A 27782-nucleotide genomic window follows, 5' to 3' on the forward strand; every position below is an offset into this window, starting at 1 on the left:
CACTAGAGCTTGTTTTGGAGAGGAAGGAAATTATAATGATGATGCCAAAATTTGGTGCCAAAGCACAATAAATATTAATGACAAGATTGTGGAGGCCAAAGTTTGCATTCATTCAAACTCTTATAACATTCGGGATGGATATTACTGGATCGATCTTGCCAATAGTTTGATCACCTGATTTTGTGAGGAAAATTATTTGAACCTGCACTCTCTATTGCAATTAAATTTGATCTCCAACAATTTTGGTAACTGTTGAATTCATCAGTTTTAATAATGAAACCGTATAGTTGGATTCAGAAATATAATGATAATGTGAAGTCTATGGCCTTACAACATCCCAAATCTTCCTTCTTCCTTACTTGTATGGCTAGGGTGACAATAAAATTTATTGCTTTTAATCCCATATTACAAGCATTCATGTTAAAATTTGGGGTTTATTAGTCTAAACGTAAAGAAGTAGACCACCATTTTTCAAATTTGAATATGCAATCAATTATATACAGTAAGTATTCATTTTTACATTTCAATGATAACTATGCATATTACAATTATTTTCATTTTGGCATGCATTTATATTCAAACTTATTCGGTAGGGACTATGTTGCATGCAACACTTGTTTATCTTCCACTATGTATTCTTATAAATGTTCTTACCATTACATTTCACATGCTTTAGTTTTTATCAAACATTGGTGAGATACCATGACCATGGAACTCTATCATGAATGTATCAACTTCATTTAAAGTTACCTTTTATCATTTTGACCATCTCTCCATGTTATTTTTGGCATATGTAAGTCCCTTCTTACCAACTTCATGAAGATGACTATATATGAAACATTCTTGATGCTAACATTCAAATCTCTTTCCTTTTCTTTCTTTTCCATACATTTTATAACTTTTCTTTTAATTATAGAGTTTATGGATTATATTCAACCTTCTCATGTGACCTTGATATTGAAACATGTGTGTTAATTTTATTATTTAACTCATTTATGGTTTCTATGAACATGTTGTTAATATAAATCTATTTTAGTATCTCCTATTTCTATTGAAATTTCTTTCCCTTTAAATATTTATACAAGATTAGTGTAGTTTCATTGATATTGGCTATTTGAGAACACTTTCTTAATTTTTGGTGAACTTTATGAGACATCTATTTGAATGGGTATACCCATGAAATCACTCATATTTAGTGGATTCTTTTACATATTATAGGGAGAACAAATATCTCTAGCACCACTGCAATATGGATTTATAGTGTTCTTATATCCTATTCTACCTTAGTTAAGTTTTTTGTTGTTGTTGATGCAGGTTAGGATTTTTTTAATAGGACTTTGTGTTGTATTTGCACCGTATATACATTATATGTATACTATTTGAAACATCTGAAATTTGTTTTCTTTCTTGCATCATGATTGCATTGTAATTAAATAGTAAACTCGTCACTATACTCTATAGTGTGTAAAGAGCATCATTTTAGTGTCATGTCACATTATGGCAGTGCCAAATTAATAAATAATTTGCATCATGTTAGTATTATGATATTTTATTCAATAAAAAACTAAGTTCTATGAAATTGAACTTATATTTCATGTAATTCCATTTCCATTCTTCAAGGGAGTTCCCACTCATCAGTGACGAGCATATAGTTTGTAGAACATGATGTCAAAAATCATAAGTCAACTATGAATTGAGGGGTAGAGGAGATAAAACAAATAAAGTAGGGAATTATAGATAAATGTCCATTTGAAATTAAACAATCATTTTAAAATGAAAAACTATGTAAAATCATGTTAGAACCATAGTTCATTGTTGTAAAGCCACCTCATTAGAAATGCAATACAATGAAGGAGTCCATTCTTAAGGGAGTCAACTAAGGAATGAACTTGACTAAGCATGTGGATTTGACATTCTCCACTTTTATCTTATAGATTGACATAATATGGATGGTTATGGGATGTGATCTAACACAGTGAGGGTTTTGGATGTATACCTAAACATATATATAGATGATATCTTATACAGGTGTATCCCATCATTTCTATGGAGATATGCTCATTGTACTCTAGTGCTAATGATTTCTATTAACATTATTACTACTCTTGGAATTCATATTCTTCACTTTTATTGTTTTGTGCTTGTTCCAACATGGCAATAGAGCTACCTGATTTTTTATTATGGTTTTGTAGAGTGTGGATGAGTTCCATGAAGCTAGGGGTTCTGGTGCAACTACATTATCAATACATGTGTTATGGGCATGGCAATCTTGTTGGAGCTATGCCAATATTGTTTATGATGCATTACATCACATGTTTAGTTTTAATAGATTTAAGTGATACTTGGTAGTAAGATGTGGATTCATTTGAAGTATGCTCATTAAGAGTGCATCAACTAGAGTTTATTTTCACAAACATGAAGCATAGATTGTTTGTAGATTTGAATGGTCAATACTTGTGTATGGTCAACTAAATTACGCATTGTTGATTGAAAAATAAGTACTATGTGTTTGATGCATAAACGTGTGGAAGATGTTGATATTTGTAGGATCGGGAAGTATTACCGTATGCTAAGGAGCCTCCCAAATCAACAAAAGGAGATTATAAATATTAAGAGAAAAAATAATTTTTTATATTGGTTTATGTAAGCTCCAAGAAGCCTAATTTGGCCCCACCATTAAAGGTGACCCTTGGTCAAAAGTGCACCCATTTGACCACTATAAATACACAAGAAGACATCCAATTAGATCATCCAATCAACAATTGACATATCATCTAAAGTAGTCACACGAGTAGACGAAGATTAATTGTAATATGAAGATTGACTAAGTTTGACCTTTGACCAAATCTGATTGGAGCTTGGATCTTACCTCAAGACTTTAACCACAAACCAAATTTACCTCAGAACGTTGACCTCAAGACCAAAGATCTCTATTGGTCGAAATTATATTTATGACCAACATTGATCAACGTTGACCAAGGCTAACTTCTTTGTTTTGAAGGACTTCACCAACAGTTATGGTTTGGAGTAATTTTGACCAGGTTTGAATGGTATTTGGGCTTAAGAATTGGCACTGATTTCTAGATAATATTTATTGTAAACTTTTGTTGAAGATTGAATTCTCCTTAGAATAAAATTTTATTGGGTTTTCCTAGGGTAAATTTGTGTCTCTTGTGTTTGGATGTATCTATATCATCCTACTCTTATCATTATTTTAATGTTGATATTTTCTATGTATAATTACTTAATTATTCATGTGACATAAGATAATTTAATTATAAATCATTAGAAGTAATTATCAAGATTAGAAAATCAGTTTCTAGTATTGAAAATTCAACATGATATCAGAGCTAGGTGAAAGAGCATCCATTAAGAGACTTGGAGAAGCCAAGATTAGAGAAATTTGTGGTCAAATTTTCTCAAGCCCTAGGATGGAAGTCAAACATATATATATATATATATATATATATATATATATATACACACACATATACAGATATACATATACATATATATATATATACACATATACATATACATATATGTATATATATACATATATGTATATATATACATATATGTATATATATACATATATATACATATATATGTATATATATATATATATATATATATACATATATATATATATGTATATATATATGTATATATATATGTCTATATATATATATATATATATATATATATATATATATACATATATATATATATCTATATATATATATCTATATATATATATATATATATATATATATATATATATATATATATATATATATATATATATATATATATATGTATTATAGTCAGAGGGAGCTAGGGAGAAAAATCTACATCTCTGCTCTCTCAGGCTCCATAACAACTAGTAGTGATGTTTGGTTAGTAGATAGTGGTGCCTCTAGGCACATGACTGGTTTTCTAAATGTTCTTACAGATTTGACAAAGAGACTCAACATTAAAGGTGGAACTTGGAGACAATGCCAAGTATGTTGTAAAAGGAGTTGGATCAACTTCATTTCAATTAGAATCTAGAAGTACTCTACATATGAGTGAAGTCTTATTTGTTCCAAGATTGAAGAAAAATCTATTTTCTATCTCAGCATTGGAAGACAAAGGATATAGAGTTGCATTTGTGGATGGAAAAGTGCTTGCATGGCTTAAAGGATTAGACATAAACTATGCAGAAGTAATTGGTGTTTTAGAAGGAGGATTTCACAGGTTGATAGGACAACTAGCTCAAGCATTAGTCCATGATAACATTAGTTTTTGTGAGCTATGGCATAGAATATTAGATCATCTACACTACAAGGCTTTGTCTGCATTAAGAAATATGGTTACAAGTATTCCAGAACTCCAAGTTGAACATGATGGTGTTTGCAAAGGTTGTGCTCTTGGTAAAAATACTAAGGGATCTTTTCCAAGTAGTGATAGTAGATCCAAAGGAATCTTGGATTTAGTTCATTATGATGTATGTGGCCCAATGAAAGCAAAATCCTTAGGTGGTTATTTATACTATGTAACATTTATTGATGATTTCTCTAGAAAGACATGGATTTACTTTATGAAAACTAAAGATGAATTTTTTAGCAAATTTCAAGAATTCTAGGCCTAGGTAGAAAACTTGACAAGAAGGAAGATCAAAATTCTAACATTAGATAATGGAGGAGAATATACATCTAGAGAATTCATCAATTTTTGTAAGGAAGCAAGTATAAAAAAGGAGCTCATAGTTCCATATAACCCTTAACAAAATGGAGTAGTAGAAAGAAGAAATAGAACTATTGTGGAAGTAGTAAAAGCTATGATTCATGATCAAAATATACCTTTATTCTTATGGGCTGAAGCAACTAACATGACTATTTGTGTTCAAAATCAAAGTCCTCACTGAGATTTACAAGACAAAACTTCTTAAGAAGCATTCGTTGGATCAAAACCTGAAGTCAATCATTTAAGAATATTTGCTTGTCTCGTATATGTTCATGTTCCCAAGTAAAATAAGAAGAAACTGGAACCTCTAGGAAAGAAGGTTACCTTCGTAGGATATAGTGAAACTTCAAAGGCATATAGAATCTACATTCCAGAACATCATCAAGTTGAATTTAGTCAAGATGTTATCTTTGATGAAGAAGTAGCTTTTAAAAATTCCAAAGAATCACACATGGAGATTGATGATGAAGAGAAGGAGGCTCAAAGAATTACAAATTTAGATCCTCCGAGACCTCAACCCTAAAAAGTTAAAGAAAAATCTAAAGAACCATCAAATCAAGCTGATCCTCCTAGAGAAGTTTTTATAACGAGGAAAATACTGGCATATCGTCATGACACCTTGCAAGATGCAGGAAGACATGCAAATCCTTGAGGAACCTTCAGAGAAAGTAGACCATCTGAAAGGTACTCAAGCTATATGGCCTTAATGTCTCATTTCATTAATTCAAAACCATCAAATTATTAAGAAGCAACAAGTAAACATGTATGGAAGGATGCTATGATGGAATAATATCAATATATTATCAATAATGATGTATAGGAAATAATACCTAGACCAGAAAGAAAATCAATAGTGACTTCCAAATGGATTTTCAAGATCAAGCATGCAACAAATGGTAACAATGAAAAATACAATGCATGATAATGGCTAGAGTATTTTCACTTAAAGAGGGAAATGGATATGATGAAATTTTTTCTCCAATTGCTAGGTACTCCTCTATTAGAACTATTGTTTCTATTTCTTATGTTATGGTTTGGAAAATACATCAAATGGACGTAAATACTACATTCCTGCATTCCTTGGTAATTTTGTTAGTATTCTTTGACGGGATCAAATAACCATTGTCGCATCAATTACTATGGGCCAATACCATGGTAAATACCATTAGTATTCAAATTACCATGGTTCGGATTATGTACACGACTTTCCCTTATAGGACCTGTGTATGTACTCAACCTTGCTTCTCAAGACCCGCGTATACTTTCTCAAACTTAACCTTTACCATCCATCTATCTTTGAACTAACATTACTTTGTCCATATCACCTATAAAATGTGTACCAATTTGCATGATTTCCATGTTGACATCTTTATTAAGTAGGTTTCCATCAAGTACAACACATTAGCCATAATGCCAACACTTTACGCACAAACCACCCTTGTGCTTTTTACGATACATATAACCATTATTCTCATCATTGTCCTCATCTCGAAGATTTTTGAGATACGCTTCATGTTCTTCATGAACTAGATGTTGCTCATAGTGGTTCTCTTTGTCCTCTACCTCTAGGTCCTAGTACCAATTCTTCACCAGTACAAGAGGCTTCTCAACCCACTATTGTGATTCCCCCTCCTGATGTTGATATGACGAACAATTCAACACTCATCCTCTACCTGTCATCATCCATGGGATCAATTTATTCATACTCCTTAGGAGTTTCTGAATGTGCTTCTTTAGAACCATCCTATGAGGATATTATGGTCTCAACAACGATGGACCTTGAATCCACTTATCATCAGTCTCCCATAGTGATCCAGGTGGATGTTAGTGGCCACCCACCTATCCCATTTGGACCCCCACAACTGTCTCTTTCAGTTTTTCACTTTCCTTAATTATAGTGCAGTTTACTATTTTTAGTAGTTTTTCGGGTCCTAAACTTTCGGAGCCGTTTTGAGGCCCTAAACGATGTTTTTTGGGAAATCCACCGCCATCGATTTCTTTGATAAAAATCATCTTTTCCGTCGTAGTCCTCGGAGAGATATTTCCAACGGGCTATCATGCGCGTCAAACAGAGATAAGACGACCAATTCGCGACCCCGGGAAGTTGGTTGTCCAACTCACCCCAAAACGGGGCCCACAATTTGGCGTTTCATCTTCTAGGGTTAGGTTTTGGAATGTGAAGGGTTTTCCATTGTTTCTCAATAATAAATAGGCCTTCGAGCCTCATTGTAAAGACAGTTCGAAATAGTTTAGAGGCATGTAGCCGACACATCTCTTCTCAGAGATAAGCTACCATCGCCCTAGCTGGGTTATTTCTATTTGTAAGCATATTTCAGTATTCTCCATTAATGAAATGAAGTATTATTTCTGTTGCATCTCTGTTTTTATGGTTATCGCATCTCTGTATTTATGGTTATCTCTGTAATCTATTGCGTTCCTATCTAAATCTGGATCAGTGGTATCAGAGAGGTCTGCTTTTTCTTTGTTTTTCTTTGCATGTCCCCAACGAGGTCGGGATATAAGGAGTTAGGGCTTGAATTGGTCGAACCTTTGCAAGACCAGCCTCGCAAATCTCGACGACCTCCCATGGCGGATGAGAAGAAAGACGAGGGGGCGGGAGATCCTATAAGAATCTTGCTCGAAGAAGCCCTCGAGTGGCAAAGGAACGCGATGATGGATAGCTTTGCGCAGATCCTTCAGCGGCTACCCAGAGGCGACGCATCAGCTTCCAACAGCTACTCTGGAAACGCCACACCGTTTAAGGTACAAGTTAATTTTGAAATCCCCATCTTCGAGGGTCAAATAGACGCAGATGCCGTAGATAAATGGTTAAATCTGCTAGATGGGTATTTTTCTGTTCATGAATTTTCAAGTCGGGAAAAGATTATTTTCGCTCTTCTCAAAGCATCCCCCCATGTCAACGACTGGTGGGAAACATACTGCGAGCAGAAGGATGAAAGTATAGGCTCACTGTTTTCAGCCGCCCCCACTTGGAATGACTTCCGGGATGCCATCAAGGAGCAGTACTACCCTGTCAAAAGCTATGAGGACAAATACATCAAATGGACCACACTGCGGCAGGGACGAGACCAAGATGTGCCAGAGTTCACAAACATTTTTCATACCCTTCGCACACAATTGGGTATCAAAGACTCTGAGATGCATCTGGTACTCAAATACCGCGGCTGCCTACACAGATACATCCAGGAAGAGATGGAGTTCTTGAACATCTCCTCACTCAGCACAGCATACCGATACGCTGTCAAAATCGAGCAAAAGTTCAAACAGAAGAAGCGAGACTTTGGATCTACAAATCTGAAGCCTAAAGGACAAAGCCAAGGCGGGGTGACCCAAGACAACCCCTTGAAGCCGCAAGAAAAGAACACCACCACGAAGCCGAAGAAGGACACAGGAAAGTGGTGTGAGTTCCACAAGAGTCCCACCCATAACACAAGTGAGTGTCGGACCAAGCAGTCACTAGTGGCTGAGTTGAAGGCTTCCAAATCAGATGCAGGTTCTGACTCTGAGTCAGAACCCGACAAGGGGAATGACAAAGCGAAGCAGATCATTGATTCGGATCCCAGTGCCACTGTTGCTACTGCCAAGATCCAGAAAAATGAGCCCGAAGATCCAGAGGAGGGGGGACGTCTTTTCCACTCACAAATGTGGGTGAAGGGTTCGCCGCTACAATTCATTGTCGACAGTGGCAGCCAAAAGAACCTCATTTCAGCAGAGGTCGTGAAGCAGTTGGGCCTACCAACTACACCACACCCGCAGCCGTACAACATCAGTTGGCTTCACGAAGGACGAGATCTCAAAGTTCGCCAGTAGTGCCGCCTTCCCTATAGCATCAAGCCCTTCACAGACGAGGTATTGTGTGATGTTACACCTCTGGATGTTTGTGATGTACTATTAGGCCAGCCATACTTGTGGAGGCGACATGCTATGTATGAGTCAAGGCCTCGCGCTGTCATCATTTATTTGGATATTTCATTATACAGGATACCGGAGGTAGCCCCACCTACTGCCACCTCTTTGATCACTGCTAAGAAAGGAAGCAAGCTCATCTCATAGACTAGGAAATTTATTTTTTGTCTAGTTCACTCCCAAAGTAAGGGGAAGATCGTTGCTACATCCATGACCCCCACGAAGGGTTCCTCCACGCAGCAGTAGCAACAGAGGGATACAGTCAGAACAAAACACAGGAACAACTTCTTCTCACCCACGAAGGTACCACACAAGTTTCAGGTGGGGAACAAAGTTTGGTTGCATCGACAGAAAGAACGCCTTACCAGAACCCATCAGAAGCTCAGGCCACTCCAACAGGGTCCTTACACTAGTACCAAGGCTACGGGAAACAATGATTTGAAGCAAAGCATTCCTCCATTCCTTCACTTGCGCCGAGTGTTCAATATGGACCGTCGTCGACCATGCTTCCCACCATTTCTGCACACAATAGAGATTGCAGAACAACTCACCAGAGACCCAGCTCAGCAGAACCTTCCTCATCTCAGGGAGGAACTCAACGCAATGGGGACCATTGCTTCCTAAGGGGGGAGGAATAATCCAGGTGGATGTTGGTGGCCACCCACCTATCCCATTTGGACCCCCACAACTGTCTCTTTCAGTTTTTCACTTTCCTTAATTATAGTGCAGTTTACTATTTTTAGCAGTTTTTCGGGTCCTAAACTTCCGGAGCCGTTTTGAGGCCCTAAACGACGTTTTTTGGGAAATCCACCACCATCAATATATCTGATAAAAATCATCTTTTCCATCGTCGTCCTCGGAGAGATCTTTCCAACGGGCTATCATGCGCGTCAAACGGAGATAAGACGACCAATTCGCGACCCCGAGAAGTTGGTTGTCCAACTCACCCCAAAACGGGGCCCACAATTTGGCGTTTCATCATCTAGGGTTAGGTTTTGGAATGTGAAGGGTTTTCCATTGTTTCTCAATAATAAATAGGCCTTCGAGCCTCATTGTAAAGACAGTTCGAAACAGTTCAGAGGCATGTCGCTGACACATCTCTTCTTAGAGATAAGCTACCATCGCCCTAGCTGGGTTATTTCTATTTGTAAGCATATTTCAGTATTCTCCATTAATGAAATGAAGTATTATTTTCGCTGCATCTCTGTTTTTATGGTTATCGCATCTATGTATTTATGGTTATCTCTGTAATCTATTGCGTTCCTATCTAAATCCGAATCAGTGGTATCAGAGCGGTTTGCTTTTTCTTTGTTTTTCTTTGCATGTCCCCAACGAGGTCGGGATATAAGGAGTTAGGGCTTGAATTGGTCGAACCTTTGCAAGACCAGCCTCGTAAATCTTGACGACCTCCCATGGCGGATGAGAAGAAAGACGAGGGGGCAGGAGATCCTATCAGAATCTTGCTCGAAGAAGCCCTCGAGCGGCAAAGGAACGTGATGATGGATAGCTTTGCGCAGATCCTTCAGCGGCTACCCAGAGGCGACGCATCGGCTTCCAACAGCTACTCTGGAAACGCCACACCGTTTAAGGTACAAGTTAATTTTGAAATCCCCATCTTCGAGGGTCAAATAGACGCAGATGGCGTAGATAAATGGTTAAATCTGCTAGATGGGTATTTTTCTGTTCATGAATTTTCAAGTCAGGAAAAGATTATTTTCGCTCTTCTCAAAGCATCCCCCCACGTCAAGGACTGATGGGAAACATACTGCGAGCAGAAGGATGAAAGTACAAGCTCACTTTTTTCAGCTGCCCCCACTTGGAATGACTTTCGGGATGCCATCAAGGAGCAGTACTACCCTGTCAAAAGCTATGAGGACAAATACATCAAATGGACCACACTGCGGCAGGGACGAGACCAAGATGTGCCAGAGTTCACAAACATTTTTCATACCCTTCGCACACAATTGGGTATCAAAGACTCTGAGATGCATCTGGTACTCAAATACCACGGCTGCCTACACAGATACATCCAGGAAGAGATGGAGTTCTTGAACATCTCCTCATTCGGCACAGCATACCGATACGCTGTCAAAATCGAGAAAAAGTTCAAACAGAAGAAGCGAGACTTTGGATCTACAAATCCGAAGCCTAAAGGAAAAAGCCAAGGCGGGGTGACCCAAGACAACCACTCAAAGCCACAAGAAAAGAACACCACCAATAAGCTAAAGAAGGACACAATAAAGTGGTGTGAGTTCCACAAGAGTCCCACTCATAACACAAGTGAGTGTCGAACCAAGCAGTCGTTGGTGGCTGAGTTGAAGGCTTCCGAATCAGATGCAGGTTCTAACTCTGAGTCAGAACCCAACAAGGGGAATGACAAAGGGAAGCAGATCATTGATGCGGATCCCAGTGCCACTGTTGCTACTGCCAAGATCCAGAAAAATGAGCCCAAAGATCCAGAGGAGGGGGAACGTCTTTTCCACTCACAGATGTGGGTGAAGGGTTCGCCGCTACAATTCATTGTCGACAGTGGCAGCCAAAAGAACCTCATTTCAGGAGAGGTCGTGAAGCGGTTGGGCCTACCAACTACACCACACCCGCAGCCGTACAGCATCGGTTGGCTTCACGAAGGACGAGATCTCAAAGTTCGCCAGCAGTGCCACCTTCCCTACAGCATCAAACCCTTCACAGACGAGGTATTGTGTGATGTTACACCTCTGGATGTTTGTGATGTACTATTAGGCCAGCCATACTTGTGGAGGCGACATGTTGTGTATGAGTCAAGGCCTTGCGCTGTCATCATTTATTTGGATAGTTCATTATACAGGATACCGGAGGTAGCCCCACCTACTGCCACCTCTTTGATCACTGCTAAGAAAGGCAACAAGCTCATCTCACAGACTAGGAAATTTATTTTCTGTCTAGTTCACTCCCAAAGTAAGGGGAAGATCGTTGCTACATCCATGACCCCCACGAAGGGTTCCTCCACGCAACAGCAGCAACATAGGGATACAGTCAGAACAGAACGCAGGAACAACTTCTTCTCACCCACGGGGGTACCACACAAGTTTCAGGTGGGGAACAAAGTTTGGTTGCATCGACAGATAGAACGCCTTACCAGAACCCATCAGAAGCTCAGGCCACTCCAACAGGGTCCTTACACCAGTACCAAGGCTACGGGAAACAATGATTTGAAGCAAAGCATTCCTCCATTCCTTCGCTTGCGCCGAGTGTTCAATATTGACTGTCGTCGACCATGCTTCCCACCATTTCTGGACACATTAGAGATTGCAGAACAGCTCACCAGAGACCCAGCTCAGCAAAAGCTTCCTCATCTCAGGGAGGAACTCAACGCAATGGGGACCATTGCTTCCTAAGGGGGGAGGAATGATCCAGGTGGATGTTGGTGGCCACCCACCTATCCCATTTGGACCCCCACAACTGTCTCTTTCAATTTTTCACTTTCCTTAATTATAGTGCAGTTTACTATTTTTAGCAGTTTTTCGGGTCCTAAACTTCCGGAGCCGTTTTGAGGCCCTAAACAACGTTTTTTGGGAAATCCACCGCCATCGATTTTTTTGATAAAAAACGTATTTTCCGTCATAGTCCTCGGAGAGATCTTTCCAACGGGCTATCATGCGCGTCAAACGAAGATAAGACGACCAATTCGCGACCCCGGGAAGTTGGCTGTCCAACTCACCCCAAAACGGGGCCCACAATTTGGCGTTTCATCTTCTAGGGTTAGGTTTTGGAATGTGAAGGGTTTTCCATTGTTTCTCAATAATAAATAGGCCTTCGAGCCTCATTGTAAAGACAGTTCGAAACAGTTCAGAGGCATGTAGCCGACACATCTCTTCTCAGAAATAAGCTACCATCGCCCTAGCTGGGTTATTTCTATTTGTAAGCATATTTCAGTATTCTCCATTAATGAAATGAAGTATTATTTCCGCTGCATCTCTGTTTTTATGGTTATCGCATCTCTGTATTTATGGTTATCTCTGTAATCTATTGCGTTCCTATCTAAATCTGGATCACATAGAAGAAATTTCATATGTGAACCATGTCTCCCATGATGATGGTTGGTTCCATCACCCTTTACTTCGAACCCATGAATTTGAACCACGTCCACCTTGTGGCCATTACATTGCCACTCAATGTTTGGGTAAGGGTGCATCCATTTTCGAGATTCTAGGAGAACAAATTCTCCCCAACCTTCTTATCGCATTTGGTAGTGTTGATTCTATTCCTATCATTATTTCCCATGCTAAAGAACCTATAAAATATCATATCAATCCAGATTACCCTAGCGATGATCCATTTAATCATCCCTCCTTTCTACCCCAACAACCCAGTCCCTTAGACATTGTTGTTGTCCAACACCAATGTCATCTAAGTGAGAATATATTCATTCTATATGAAGCCACTCTTTGGTATGGTGACACCATGTATACGAACCTAGAAATTCCATCCCTTTGAATCTTATATGCAGTGCCAAACGAGATGGGTAATCCACCATTTCCTTTCTCCTACTACACCTATCCATTCTTCCCATAAGAATACAACCATATAAAATACAATGGTGACACCACAATAAAGTGCATAACCATATTATGTACTGAATTCATTAATATATGTATTTGGAATCCATTATTCTAAATATGTCCATAACATGTTGCATTCACATCCAACTAGGGGCATCATTCCCACCTTTGCATACCTAATCAGTCCCCTCCATCATCCTATGCTGGGGGAAGTATCCCATGATTTGGGGGCATGATGGCCCCCTTGGCCACCTTCTCACTTGATTAAAATCATAATCAGCCTAGGCCCCAACGATTTAGGTATGGTTGATTATCCTTTCATTCCTTGGATAGTTTGTCCTATTGACCTCTCTAACAAGCCATGTACATCGCATATCGTAGATGCTTGATACCATATCTTCAAATATTCTACTTTATGTGATACCACACTTACCACCCAGTCCCCATGTTTGACTTGGTGGGTGGGGATGATCCTAGACCTTCTCTAATAGTTCATTCCTATATTTCTTTCTTACCTTGATTCTTCACCAGGAACCATCCTTTTAAGAAGCATTAAGGCCATTTTAGATAAGTATGGTTACCAACTTGAAAGTCATAAATCTGAAATCTTACAGTTGGTTTTTCTACTACAAGCTCACCAAGATTTAGGGCCTCCTCTTCCTCTCTAAATTCTCCAATAACTCAATGTGAAAATGAATTGGAATTGTGGGAAAGAAAGCCCTTTTATAAGAAAACCTTATTTTTTCATTTTTCCATTACGAGAAAATTATTGATCGATTTAACGAACCATCTACACCATTGGAAATATCTCATCGAGCTTTATAATATGTCTCTCTTCATTTTTGGTAATTTGAAACTTCATCAGGATGCCATTTTTCCATAAGGTTTCACTTTACCGCCTATTAAAATCAAATCTCTCCCTATGCGTCGTCGATACTCTGGAACTACTTTGTCTTTGAATTTGTCAACTTCTATGTGGAATTTTTCATGAGTAACCACCATTTACTCATGTTTTCATGGTCGTCATTGGGCCTTTCCTATGTGGTAGCATCATAGAGTCACCCTTGTTTAGAGCATCAGAGATGAGTCACCCCTGCACCCATGGAGCATGTTTAGATTCCCATTGAGTCTTGTTATAATGTATTATCCCTCTGTGTGTTTCATTCATCCTATCTTGCTCATATTTGGCCTTCAATTGTCCTGATCTGTCTTTGAAAATCCTCATTGATCACCCCCTTTAGAATCATGTCAGTTGTTTCCAGGTCAAACTTTCATATTATGATCTAACAAGGGAAGTCATAATTCCACCAGTCACCTTATTTTCCAATCATCATCCATGGATTCAGTCTCTATCAATCATAATACTATGCTCCTCATGCCTTTGTTGAGGACTCCTCATTTCCTCAACTCTAGCAGGCCCTCTTCTGTCAACATGAACACATCTATTCCAGAAGAGTGGTCTAGAGGGTTGTGTACCTTGGTTCCAGCTTTCATCCTTGTTCAGTGCCTCAGATCAAGCAAAGGGAATCATCATTTCCCTTTGACTTGGTTGATTCTCACTTTCTCGACTCTAGCTCATTATTGCATGATCGATAATCGTACACAATGGTCCAGTGATCCATCAAATTATCCCAGCATTCCTTGAGTGTGTGTGAGATGTTCTAGACCTCATGAGGGAGTGTCCCTTCATGTAGCCCCCCACATGTTTGAATGACATTAGACTATGATCCAACTTGTTATACGCCATTTTTTCACATCTAGTCAATAAGTGTGCAAACAGGGTCATTCACATCCTTTGAACAATTTGTCATCCTACCTACACAAATTCGTAAGCATGACTCTTTCTAATCCCTAAGTTTTCGCCTAAAAGTAACTTATTTCAGTCATTTTAAGGACCAACGCATCTTGGCCCCTCATTGGCCAATGTTGACTACCAATTTTCCCTACTCTGCACTTGCGCTAATCACCAGCAGGTTTCTCAATGTTGGGGGTATGCTGATTCTAGAAATTCGGGAAAACTAAAATGATTTCCCAAGCTTCCTCTTCCAGAATCTTATAGAGGTTGTTTCAACCATTTACCTTGGATATACATTTGAATCCTATCTGATTCCACTTTGGGGAAATCACCATCTTATCCCTTAAGCTCATCCTACCATCACTTTTGGATCTCAAGCCTAGATTGGTAAATGGATAAGAATTCATGAACTACCTCCCCTTCCTATATATTTAACTCATTCCAAAAGCACCTGGTTGGCAGTTGTTGGCTTTTGGAGAGTGATTCTACCATTATGTTGCTGATGTGAGAGATATATTTCCATGGATTAGGGTGATTAGAGGTGCACTTTGTGGCAAGGAAAGGACAAGTCAACTTGGAGGAGCTCTTCTACAAGATCAACACCTATTTTTGGTTATAACTCACTCCATTTATATTAATGCAAATAGTTCTTCGTTTTCCTATATATGATGTTATGGTTTCATGTATTTCAGTACCATGTTGATCTATTGAATAAAGTGATTAGATGACACTACATAGATTCTGTAGATCATTGGCTTGTGTTTTCTGACTGTGCAAGTTCTAATTATAGTGATCAGAGCTAGGATTGGAGCATACAAGCCAAGGAAGGAGAGAAGCATACGATAGATTCCAGGTAGGCTTCATCTTGTTATCTATTTACTTTAAGGAAAACATTAGTCCCTTTGTATTTTTGTTGTTCTAAGTCAGTCCACCAGGCCTAAGGAAGATAATTTTGTCCGCAATCTTAGATTCCGTATAACAAATTAGCGACCACAATAGGGATCAGTGTATTCCCTTGGTGGTTTCTTTGTCCATTGGGATTGTCTTACCTCTTCTTCAAACCTTTACTATCTTATGCAGTCAAGAATAGACCTAGGAAGACCTTTCATTGAGTCTCAATTGCAATCCTTGTGTCATAACTTTGCATCCCTAGACCAACGCACCCTTTGCTCTTGTGACAGAGCATTGCACCCAAAATGAGCCTCCTTTGTGACTACGTTGCATAGTACTGGTGCCTCCTATGCACTTGCAGTGGCCCCTGTTCATGAAAAAAATTGCTTTTATTTGATTTTCTCTCTAATCATCCTTCTTCCAGCTGTTATTCCTTGAGTCATTGAGTGCCTTGTGGTCTCTCTAAAGCCTCCATATTGTTTTCTTTTGGTTTATGCTATGAATTATGTTGTGTCCACACTCTTTCCAGTGATGTTCTTCCTGCACGATGAACGCATTGTGTATATCGATCATCTTTCATTTATTGGTCTTGATTTGACTGCCAATCATTCTACTTCTCTAAGCATTCCAAATGTGCAAGTGGTATCTTCCCCACCATAGGTTAATTGTGTGGAAACCTATCCCATTCACATACAACTGATGAAGATGAGCTTTTCACTATCTGATCAACTTGTTTTGACCTAGATCCAATAGGTGATATGATGAATCATTTACTAGGGGCATTAGAGCATGATCTTTCCATTGGATCCTTTGATATGTATCCTTTCTAGAGCATTGTTCTCCCATCTTATGAGAACCTCTTGGAAGCCATGGCCTTCTGTAGGTAATGATCAAGGTGTCTGAGCAAAGTTCCTTTTCTTGTCTCAAACTCGTTAAAAAATGAAACAAGGAGTCAGAGAAGAATTCCTTGTCTTGTTTCAAGCTCCTTAAAAAATGAAACAAATTCCCATGAGCACAATTCTTTTCTTGTGTCAAGCTCATTAAAAAATGAAACAAATCCCCTTCCAATTCGAGTCTTTGATTAGATCTTGTAAATTCCCAGTTGAGTCTTTCACTTGAACTCATAAATGAACCTTCATTCCATCCACCTATTAATAACTGGTAGTCTACTTAGGTGAATGAAATGAAGATTGGGGGGCATGTACCTCGAATTGATTCATTATGTTGGGGGCATGCAAACTTATTTCAAGCATAGCTTCCCATGTTTTAAGCTTGTGTAAAAATGAAACCACTCTCAAGCATAGTTTTTCTCATGTTTCAAGCTTGTGAAAAAATGAAACCATCTATAAGTATTCTCAAGCATAGTTTCCCATGTTTCAAGCTTCTGTAAAAATGAAACATTTCCCACTTTACCTTTTATTAATTCCAGTTGTATCAACCTGATTTTTCCATATGAGCCTTGGTTTTCTCTTTTTATCATCACCATATGCTTGGTCGATCATACACTTTCATTTGGTTTTTACCATTTCCTAAGGAACCACTGCAATGAGTGGTCTTATTAGTTAGCCTCTTGACCTTTACATTTTTTTAGCAGTTCCATCATTACTAGAATCAATTACTATCCTTTATACCACTTTTTCCTTCAAGAGGAATCCTCTTTTAGCGCTTTTCAGACACCCAAAATATGAAAATATTATCGAGAACTTATCTTTTCGAACTCGTTAATGTAAATTAAATATGTCTACTCAGTATAAGTTTAACCCTTTTTTGGACTTAGATAGACTACTTATGAAAAAATAATACCTTAGTCAAACATGGCTAATAGGTTCTCTTGGGTATTACTTTATGCCTTTTCGAATCTCAGGGACTATCTACGAAAAGGAACATCTAGAGTTTTCTTGTTCACCTCTTTTTCAAACTCTCTAAACATGAAAAAGATTTTGAGTTATACCTTCGCTAAAATCGTTAAAACATAAAACAATAATGGAATCATCAATCTTGATGGGACCTAACCACTCCTCTAGGTTCATTAAACATACTCCAAGGCATTCATCCGAAGTATGAACTTACAGATCAAGCATATGTTATCCTCCTCAATCTTGTTAAAAAATAAAGAGGTACTGACCAGTATGGTTGGGGAAATTGGGAAAAAAGTGTACTCCATTTGTTAATGGAAGTGAGTTTCTCATGAACATGACACTCTTCCACTTCATCTCTGTGGCTGTTGGGTTGGAAAATCTGCTTGTCTTTGGTTTATCATACCTTTTCAAAGCCTTCATTTTTATTTTTATTTTGGGTCAATGTTGCCAACTCCATTCAGTGCCATCATTATCTTCAAGATAAATCATTTAGTTAATATCTACCACAATACTCTTAAGCCTTCATTCCATGTATGCCTTTCCTAATCGAGTTTCGTATCAGCATCACTCTGATCATTCTATCTCAAATGATGATACTCGTTTCATGTTGTTAATGGGGGATACATCAAGGCCCTTCTATGATGGCTCGCTTCGTGTCAACATCCGCCCATTATCCAAGAAGTTGAATTAGAAATATCCCTTGGTACCTTGGTTCTTGCATACATCAATTGAAAGTTTCCTTGCTCTCAGTGATAGGTTACATCATTGGCCTTCGATCAAAAGATTTTGTGTGGTGTTTGACATTATCTCATTTATTTACACCATATGGATTGTACTAGAGTACCTTGAGAGCTATTAACATCAGGGGTGGTTCATTTAATGACTTACATCATTGGCCGGTAATCTGATGGTGTCTACCATGTTCGACCTCAGCTCATAGATTCACATGTTTAGACTCATACGTTGGTTGGTCGTGTGAATGAGTTTGAAGACCCCATATCTAGTTTCATCCATCCGAGCTGCAATTTCAGGAGTAATACAAGATCACAATGTATGATGGCTATGATCTTACAAACATTCATCTAGTTATGGATCCACCATTTTTCATTTGTGGACGTGTCTTCTGACCATTGTACATGTAATGTTAGCTTATGTGCTAAGTATGGGTATGCCTCCCTCAGTAAAGATGTCATGATATAAATGTATTGTAACAAATGATGATCTCGTTGGTTGTTCCATATCTCGACTTGTCACAAGTTAAAGAACTTCAGTCATTAGCTGTCATTTCTAATTTTGTGCTTTAAGGGGCAATCTTTTATAGGCTATTTTGTCACATTTGATCAGTAGGCATACAAACATGATCATTCGCATCCTTTGAACACTTTTTCATCTTCCATACACAAATTCATAATCATGACTCTTTCTAATCCCCAAGTTTATGCTTTAAAGTACCTTATTTCAGTCATTTTAAGGACCAACGCACCCTAGCTCCTCATTGGCCAACATTGACTACCATGTTTCCTTACTTTGCATCTGCGCTTATCACCAACAGGTTGCTCGGTGTTGGGGGTGCGATGATTCTAGAAATTTGAGAAAACTAAAAATATTTTTGAAGCTTCCTCTTCCAGAAGCTTCCAAAGGTTGTTTCAACCATTTACCTTGGATAAACATTTGAATCCTTACAGATTCCACCTTAGAGAAATCACCATCTTATCCCTTCAGCTCATCCTCCCATCACTTTTGGATCTCAAGCCTAGATTGGTAAATGGATAAGAATTCCTGAACTACCTCCCTGTTGGAAATAATACTGAGAGGGGGGGTGAATCAGTATTATCAGAACTATAAAACTTTTTCAATGCTCAGAAACATATACGCTACTTTCGTTAAGAGAACCAGCGTGTACACGCAACTGTGAATAAAGAAAACAGCGTATAACTAGAAATCTTATAATTCAGTCAGTTTATCTTCAGTTAAGTGCATGAGGACATTATTCATCATATTAAGAGTAAGCAGATGCATTAGAACAGATCACGCAGAAACCATACACATGAACACCAAGATATAAGGTGGAAACCCAATGTGGGTGAAAACCACCTGCTGCAAGTTGTCTCTATCTTTCTTTAATATGAAACTTCAGTTTACAATCTTTTTGTACTGGTGCAGCCTTATACCAGTACGCAGGCTACAACCTGCAGAAGGCTACAACCTTCTCTCGTTCTCCAAACTTCCTTGGAAGGGAGCTCCAACCCCCCTTTGCTCTTGTACTAGCTAAGATACTAGTACGTAGGTGTTGACCTACAATCTTCTTTCTTTCAGGTACCACCTTTCATACATTTTCAGACTGGATATTCCTGAAGCACAACATTACAATCTGTAGACCACAATTCATTCAACTTTCACAACAGATCATTGAAGCATAAAACAACCAATACTAGCATCATCAAACTTTGAATCACTGAACCACTGAACCCTGTCAATCACCAGATACCAGAACACAGAGCAGTCTACAGAACTCTGCAATAACAGTCAGATCCAACTGCAAACCCAAAAATCAAGCTTCAAGAGATATACGCTACTTCAATGAGCGAAACCCGCGTATACACGCGCTTTTACCTAAGCCAACCTGCGTACAGATCTAAAAATAAATTCTCTCAACTTGTAGCTGTACCAGACATCAGTTAGACCCGGAACATAATATTGCGACAGTATGCAGATCTAGAAATACGCATAATCAACCATATCATAATAGTGCATTTCAAACCATTAGATCCCGATTTATCCTTAGATCTAGTCTTCCATCAACCGATGTGATTTCTCCTTAGCTCAGATCAAGCAACCCAGACCCTGCATATCAGATCTCTTTCTCTTTCAGATATTCAAGCCTTGTCAAAAGATGATTTTGCCTAATGATCTTCTTCTCCTTATATAGCCTTAGGCCTTGCTCAATACCAAGAGCCAAAACCATAGTAACACAATACCATCAACTTCAAAACTAGGGATCGACACGCCCGTCGAGACACAATGGTCCGAAACCATAGGCACAACTTCCAAGGACTAACCGCCATGGACCAAAGGTACTTTTCCACATACACGCGCTTTTGCTGAAGCCAACCTGCGTGTACACGCGACTTGGGCTTAACGAACCTGCGTGTATGAACTTCCTTGGCATGCTGTACTAGGATCTGTCTTCTGATTAAGTTGCCATCACCTGTACCAACCTCTGAGCACCTGTACCAACCTCTGAGTGAGTTGCCATCAAGGACAACACTTGAATCATAATGCCAACAATCTCCCCCTTTGGACTTGATGGCAACCACCACACCAAGTCACTCTCCCCCTTTGACATCAAGGGCAAAGGGCTGTGCTCCCCCTGAGGACATGCTGATACCTCTGCTTGGTTGTGGTGACTCATGCTCCCCCTGACAGTAGGCCAGATCTACAAAAGATGTTCTTCAACAAGAACCAAGACTTATACACCATAAGGGACCTTCCTATCACCAATAGACTCAATACATACATCCATACTCCCTACCAAGAGGGGACATATCAGAAACAACCAATTATATTACATCATTCATCCCAGGCATAGTGGGGAAACCAACATAGGCCGTTACATGACCTTGACACCATAAAAGAAATATCACAAAAGAGAGACATGACATAGAGACAACAGATCTAGACCAAGACTTATGAAAGTCACCAGCAGCATCTGATAAACATCTTTTTAGATCAGCAACCAGGATTTCTTGCTGAGAAACCAATAACCAAAACATCGAAATGCCAACAATGCTTTATGAGACTTTTAAGCTGCTCCCCCTGAACCTGTGCCTGCTGCACCCCTTGAAACTATGTCTGAAGAATTCTGACATACCCATCTCAGATCTTTTAAACCAGAGTTTGCACTTGCTGTTCAGAACTCCATATACGCGATTTCTCCTGCATAGACCAGCGTATGTACGCGGATATACTTTCTGCAACATGCGTACAACATACACGCGACTTGCCCCCCATAAATCTGCGTATATACGCGGATATACCTTACGTAACTTGCGTATACCAACTTTTCTGTAGAACAGACAAGATTTAACAGCAGGAAGAAGCATCAACTACTCCCAGCTTTTGTCTGAGATATTCAAAAGTTTCCCTGGGCAGTGGTTTTGTGAGAATATCAGCAACTTGTTCCTTAGAAGGAACATACTCTAACTTGACCTTCTGCTCAAGCACTTGCTCCCGAAGAAAATGGTACTTGATTGGTATGTGCTTGGTCTTTGAGTGCATGACTGGATTCTTTGAAATGCTGATTGCACTTGTATTATCACATAAGATAGAGACTGGTGGAGTGCAAGTGATTTGAAAGTCCTGCAAGGTTTGCATCATCCAAAGAAGTTGTGTACAACAAGATGCCGCAGCCACATATTCTGCTTCAGCTGTAGATAAGGCAATCGAACTCTGTTTCTTGCTGAACCAAGATACTAGTCTGGAACCCATGAAGAAAGCACCACCACTTGTGCTTTTCCTATCATCCACACTTCCAGCCCAATCTGCATCTGTGTAAGCATGAAGAGTGAGATCTGTATTTTTGGGATACCATAAGCCATAGTTTCGTGTCCCTTGAAGATACTTGAAGATTCTTTTGACTGCCTGAAGATGAGTTTCCTTTGGGTTGGCTTGAAATCTTCCAACAATTCCTACTGCATGTGTAATATCTGGTCGGGTACCTGTCAAATAAAGCAAGCTCCCAATCATGGATCTATAAGTGGGTTGATGCACTGCTGCTGATCCATCATTTGCACTGAGGCTGCATCCTGTAACCATGGGTGTACATACAGGCTTTGACTCTTCCATGCCATACTTCTTCAAGATCTGCTTGAGGTATTTGGTTTGAGATAAGAAGATACCTCCTTCATTTTGTTGGATTTGCAATCCAAGAAAGTATGTCAATTCTCCAAGTAGTGACATTTCGAATTCTTTCTGCATAACCAAGGCAAAATTTTGACTCATAGTCTCTTCATTGCTGCCAAAGATAATATCATCTACATAAACAACAAGAATTAGTAATTTGTTATTTTCAACTTTTATATAGAGATTGCTATCTGCTGATCCTTTTGAAAAGCCTTGTTGGTGAAGATATTTGTCCAACCGATAGTACCAAGCCCTTGGAGCTTGTTTGAGTCCATAGAGAGCCTTTTTCAGTCTGCATACAAGGTTTGGATCATTCCCAAGAATGAAACCATCTGGCTGTTCAATATATACTTCTTCTTCTAAGTCCCCATTCAGAAAGGTTGATTTCACGTCCATTTGAAATACCTTGAAGTTTTGAAAGCTTGAGAGAGCAAGGAACATTCGGATGGCCTCAAGTCTTGCCACAGGAGCAAAAGTCTCTTCAAAATCTATTCCTTCTTGCTGCGCATACCCTTTACAAACAAGTCTGGCCTTGTTTCTAATTACTTCTCCATTTTCATTTAATTTGTTCTTGAAGACCCATTTTGTTCCTATTACATTCTTATCTTTTGGTCTAGGAACTAATTCCCAAGTGTTGTTCTTTTCGATCTGCTCAAGTTCTTCATCCATTGCTTTGACCCAACATTCATCTTTGCAAGCCTCTTTAACATTTTGTGGTTCAGTGGAGGAGAGTAATGCCAAATAGCTTGAAGCTTCTGCAAGTGTCCTTCTTGTTTGTACTCCTGCTTCTTTCTGCCCCACAATCTGAGATTCTGGATGATTCTTTTGAACATATCTGGATGGAGTCTTCTCTTCTATTCTTGTCTGCTCCTCTGGTTCTTCCTGAGGTTCTTCTTCTTCTTGAGGTTCTTCTTCTTCATCATTCCGCCTTTGGGGGTAACCTTCATCTTCTTCAATGTCTTCATGATGAACTTGCCTAGGAATATATCCCTTCTCGTCAACCACTACATCAATGCTGTCAACAATTCTGCCAAGTCTTTTATTGTAGCACTTGTATGCTTTGCTATGTGGAGAATAACCAAGAAGAATGCCCTCATCTGCTCTTGGTTCAAGTTTGCCAAGTTGCTCATCAGTATTCTTGATATAACATTTGCTTCCAAAGATTTTGAAGTGCTTCACTGAAGGAGTCTTACCACTCCAGAGCTCATGAGGTGTTTGAGTGCTGTTTACTCGGACATTTGTTTTGTTAAGAATAATAACAGCAGCATGTGCAGCTTCACCCCAGAAGGTTGCGGGAGTACCTGATTCATCGAGCATAGCACGAGCCATTTGTTGGATAGTTCTGTTCATTCTTTCCACAACCCCATTTTGCTGAGGAGTTCTAGCTGTAGAGAATTCTCTTCTTATCCCATGTTCGTCACAGAAATCGAAAAATTCATTTGAGGTGAACTCCCCACCTCTGTCAGATCTGAGGCACTTAATTTTGTGTCCTGATTCATTTTCAACCAAGGTTTTGAAGGATTTGAATTTTTCAAATGCTTCATCTTTGTGCTTCATGAGCCCTAACCAAACAAATCTGGAGAAATCATCAATGAATAATATCAGATATTCTTCTCCTCGAGGTGTCCTCTTCCTAAATGGACCACATACATCTGTATGGACTAGCTCGAGAGGCATGCTAGCTGATCCTTCCTTCTCTGGAATGTTAGTTCTGGTTTGCTTTCCAAACTGACAAGATTTGCATATGGTATTGTCTGGAATTTTGATATCTGGAAGACCACGAACTGCCTGATATTTGCATGCTTTCCTTATTTGTGAAAAGCTTAGATGCCCCAACCTTCAATGCTATAGCCAATGTTCATCATCCTTGCTTAAGTAGCATTGTTGTCCTTCCTCAAAGATATATAGATTATTTGGAGTCCTTCTTCCTTTGATCACTGTTTTACCTGTATCAAGATCGCGAACACAACATCCATTCGATCTAAATATTACCTCGGTTCCTTGATCGCACATCTGACTGACACTTAGAAGATTATGCTTCAATCCATCAACATATAACACATTTCCTGCTTTGACCTTCTCTTTCAATGGAGCAACACCTTTTCCTTTTATGGCTGCAGAGATATCGTTCCGAAAAGAAACTTTCTTCCCTTTTTCTAATGCGGTATATGACTCAAGATTTTCTTTGTCCCCTGTCATATGCTTCGAGCATCCGCTGTCAATGTACCATAGACTTTCTTGACCTTCTGCATAAAAGGCTATCCCACATCTTTCTGGTTGTGATTCTCTTATTCTCCATGTTCTAACATTTGAGGTTTGTTCCTTCTGAGTTGTCTTCCGGAATCTGCTCCTGCATTCAGAGTCTTCATGACCAAAGTTATTACAAATAGAACATTCGACTTCATTTTCAAGAACCGAAAAGTTGTTATAGGTCCTTTTTGTCATCCCTGTCATACTTCTTTGTTTTTGAGCTTCCCTAGTCATGATTGTTTTATATGCAACACATTGAGCTGCTTTGTGACCAAAATTATGGCAAGAAAAGCATTGTCCATTGAAGAAGCTTCTGCGGTTATTGAATCTACCTGCCAACTGATTGTAATTTCTATTTTCATCTATTCTTGAACCAAACTGAGAAGATTTTACCTGTGGCTGGTTGTAGCTTTTGTTCACCCTTAAGATGGATTGCCCCTGATAGTTTCTGTTTGTATTTTGTCCCTGCTTTACCTGATTATCTTCATTGTTCTTCTGCTCATTTCTTCTTGCCGCATCAAGATAACTTTTTGAGGTGGATGCTTGAGAGGTCTCTTCATTGTAACCCAAACCTGTCTTGTTTAGAGGAGACCGCTGCACATTGATAATCTTATCCAAAGTTTTAGATCCTTTGACAAACTTAAGATTAATAGCTTTTGTTTTCTCAATTTCTTTTCTGAGACCAACAATTTCACCTTCTAGTTTTTCAAGATGTTTTTCTTTTTCATCAATTTGAAATTGTAGAGTATCAATGATCACATTCTTTTCTTCTATACATCTCTTGAGTCTAGTAATTTCATCATAGAGGTTATTCACATCTACAGCATCCTCATAATCATCATCTTCAAATGCCATTAACAACTTATATTTATTACCTTGTTCATCTTCATCACTGTTTGATAAACCATCACTATCTTCATGGGTGTAGTAGCTTTTCTTATTTGCACTTTGTTTCTTGTTCCATCTAGCAGGTTCCTTTCCTTTATCCTTATAAGGACATTTTGCAGCATAATGACCTACTCTTCCACAAGCAAAGCATTTGAAAGGTAGCTTACCTCTAAACCTTCCAGAACCCCTTTGAAGATTTCTGACAAAATTTGATTCTTCTTCCTCTTCCTCTGGAACATTGCTTGCTTCATAGTAATCTTCTTTGCCTGATGCCTTAAAAGCAGCTTCCCTTCTGTCTGATGGACCTCCCTTTCTCATTTCATAAGTAGTTAGAATTCCATGTAGCTGAGACATAGTGAGAACACGGAGATTTTCCTTTTCTTCTATTGCAGATACTTTAGATTCAAACTTGGGGGATAATGATCTTAGAATCTTTTGAACTACTATAGCCTCTTTTATTTCTTCACCCAAATTTTTCATACAATTAAAAATCTCATCTACCCGAAGAAAATAATTAGCCACACTTTCATCATTATACATCTTGAGAGTCTCATATTGAATCCTGAGAGTTTGAAGTTTAGCTTGTTTTACCTGTTCATCTCCTTCATAGCTCGTGATCATTTTGTCCCATATCTCTTTTGCTGATTTGAAGTGCATTACCTTCATGAATTCTGTTTGGGATATACTTCCTAATAGAGTACTGACTGCTTTTGCATTTGTTTCATACTTATTTTTCTCAGCTGGATCTGTAGGAGTAGCTGAAGGAAAAGCATAGCATGTTTCTACAATGTCCCAAACTTCTGTACCAAGAGATTGAAGATATGCAGTAACTCTTACCTTCCAATAATTGAAGTTTGTCCCATCGAAAACGGGTGGCCTGATTGATGCTTCTCTCTCGTAGTTGCTCATGATGAACGATCTACCTTCAAGCGATCAAGCTTCTCTGAAGGACCTGCTCTGATACCAATTGTTGGAAATAATACTGAGAGGGGGGGTGAATCAGTATTATCAGAACTATAAAACTTTTTCAATGCTCAGAAACATATACGCTACTTTCGTTAAGAGAACCAGCGTGTACACGCAACTGTGAATAAAGAAAACAGCGTATAACTAGAAATCTTATAATTCAGTCAGTTTATCTTCAGTTAAGTGCATGAGGACATTATTCATCATATTAAGAGTAAGCAGATGCAGTAGAACAGATCACGCAGAAACCATACACATGAACACCAAGATATAAGGTGGAAACCCAATGTGGGTGAAAACCACCTGCTGCAAGTTGTCTCTATCTTTCTTTAATATGAAACTTCAGTTTACAATCTTTTTGTACTGGTGCAGCCTTATACCAGTACGCAGGCTACAACCTGCAGAAGGCTACAACCTTCTCTCGTTCTCCAAACTTCCTTGGAAGGGAGCTCCAACCCCCCTTTGCTCTTGTACTAGCTAAGATACTAGTACGTAGGTGTTGACCTACAATCTTCTTTCTTTCAGGTACCACCTTTCATACATTTTCAGACTGGATATTCCTGAAGCACAACATTACAATCTGTAGACCACAATTCATTCAACTTTCACAACAGATCATTGAAGCATAAAACAACCAATACTAGCATCATCAAACTTTGAATCACTGAACCACTGAACCCTGTCAATCACCAGATACCAGAACACAGAGTAGTCTACAGAACTCTGCAATAACAGTCAGATCCAACTGCAAACCCAAAAATCAAGCTTCAAGAGATATACGCTACTTCAATGAGCGAAACCCGCGTATACACGCGCTTTTACCTAAGCCAACCTGTGTACAGATCTAAAAATAAATTCTCTCAACTTGCAGCTGTACCAGACATCAGTTAGACCCAGAACATAATATTGCAACAGTATGCAGATCTAGAAATACGCATAATCAACCATATCATAATAATGCATTTCAAACCATTAGATCCCGATTTATCCTTAGATCTAGTCTTCCATCAACCGATGTGATTTCTCCTTAGCTCA

The sequence above is a fragment of the Pinus tabuliformis genome, chromosome 8, assembly GCF_031772625.1.
Source record: "Pinus tabuliformis cultivar Carrire ecotype Pingquan chromosome 8, CPIR1, whole genome shotgun sequence".
In the NCBI taxonomy this organism is placed as follows: domain Eukaryota; kingdom Viridiplantae; phylum Streptophyta; class Pinopsida; order Pinales; family Pinaceae; genus Pinus; species Pinus tabuliformis.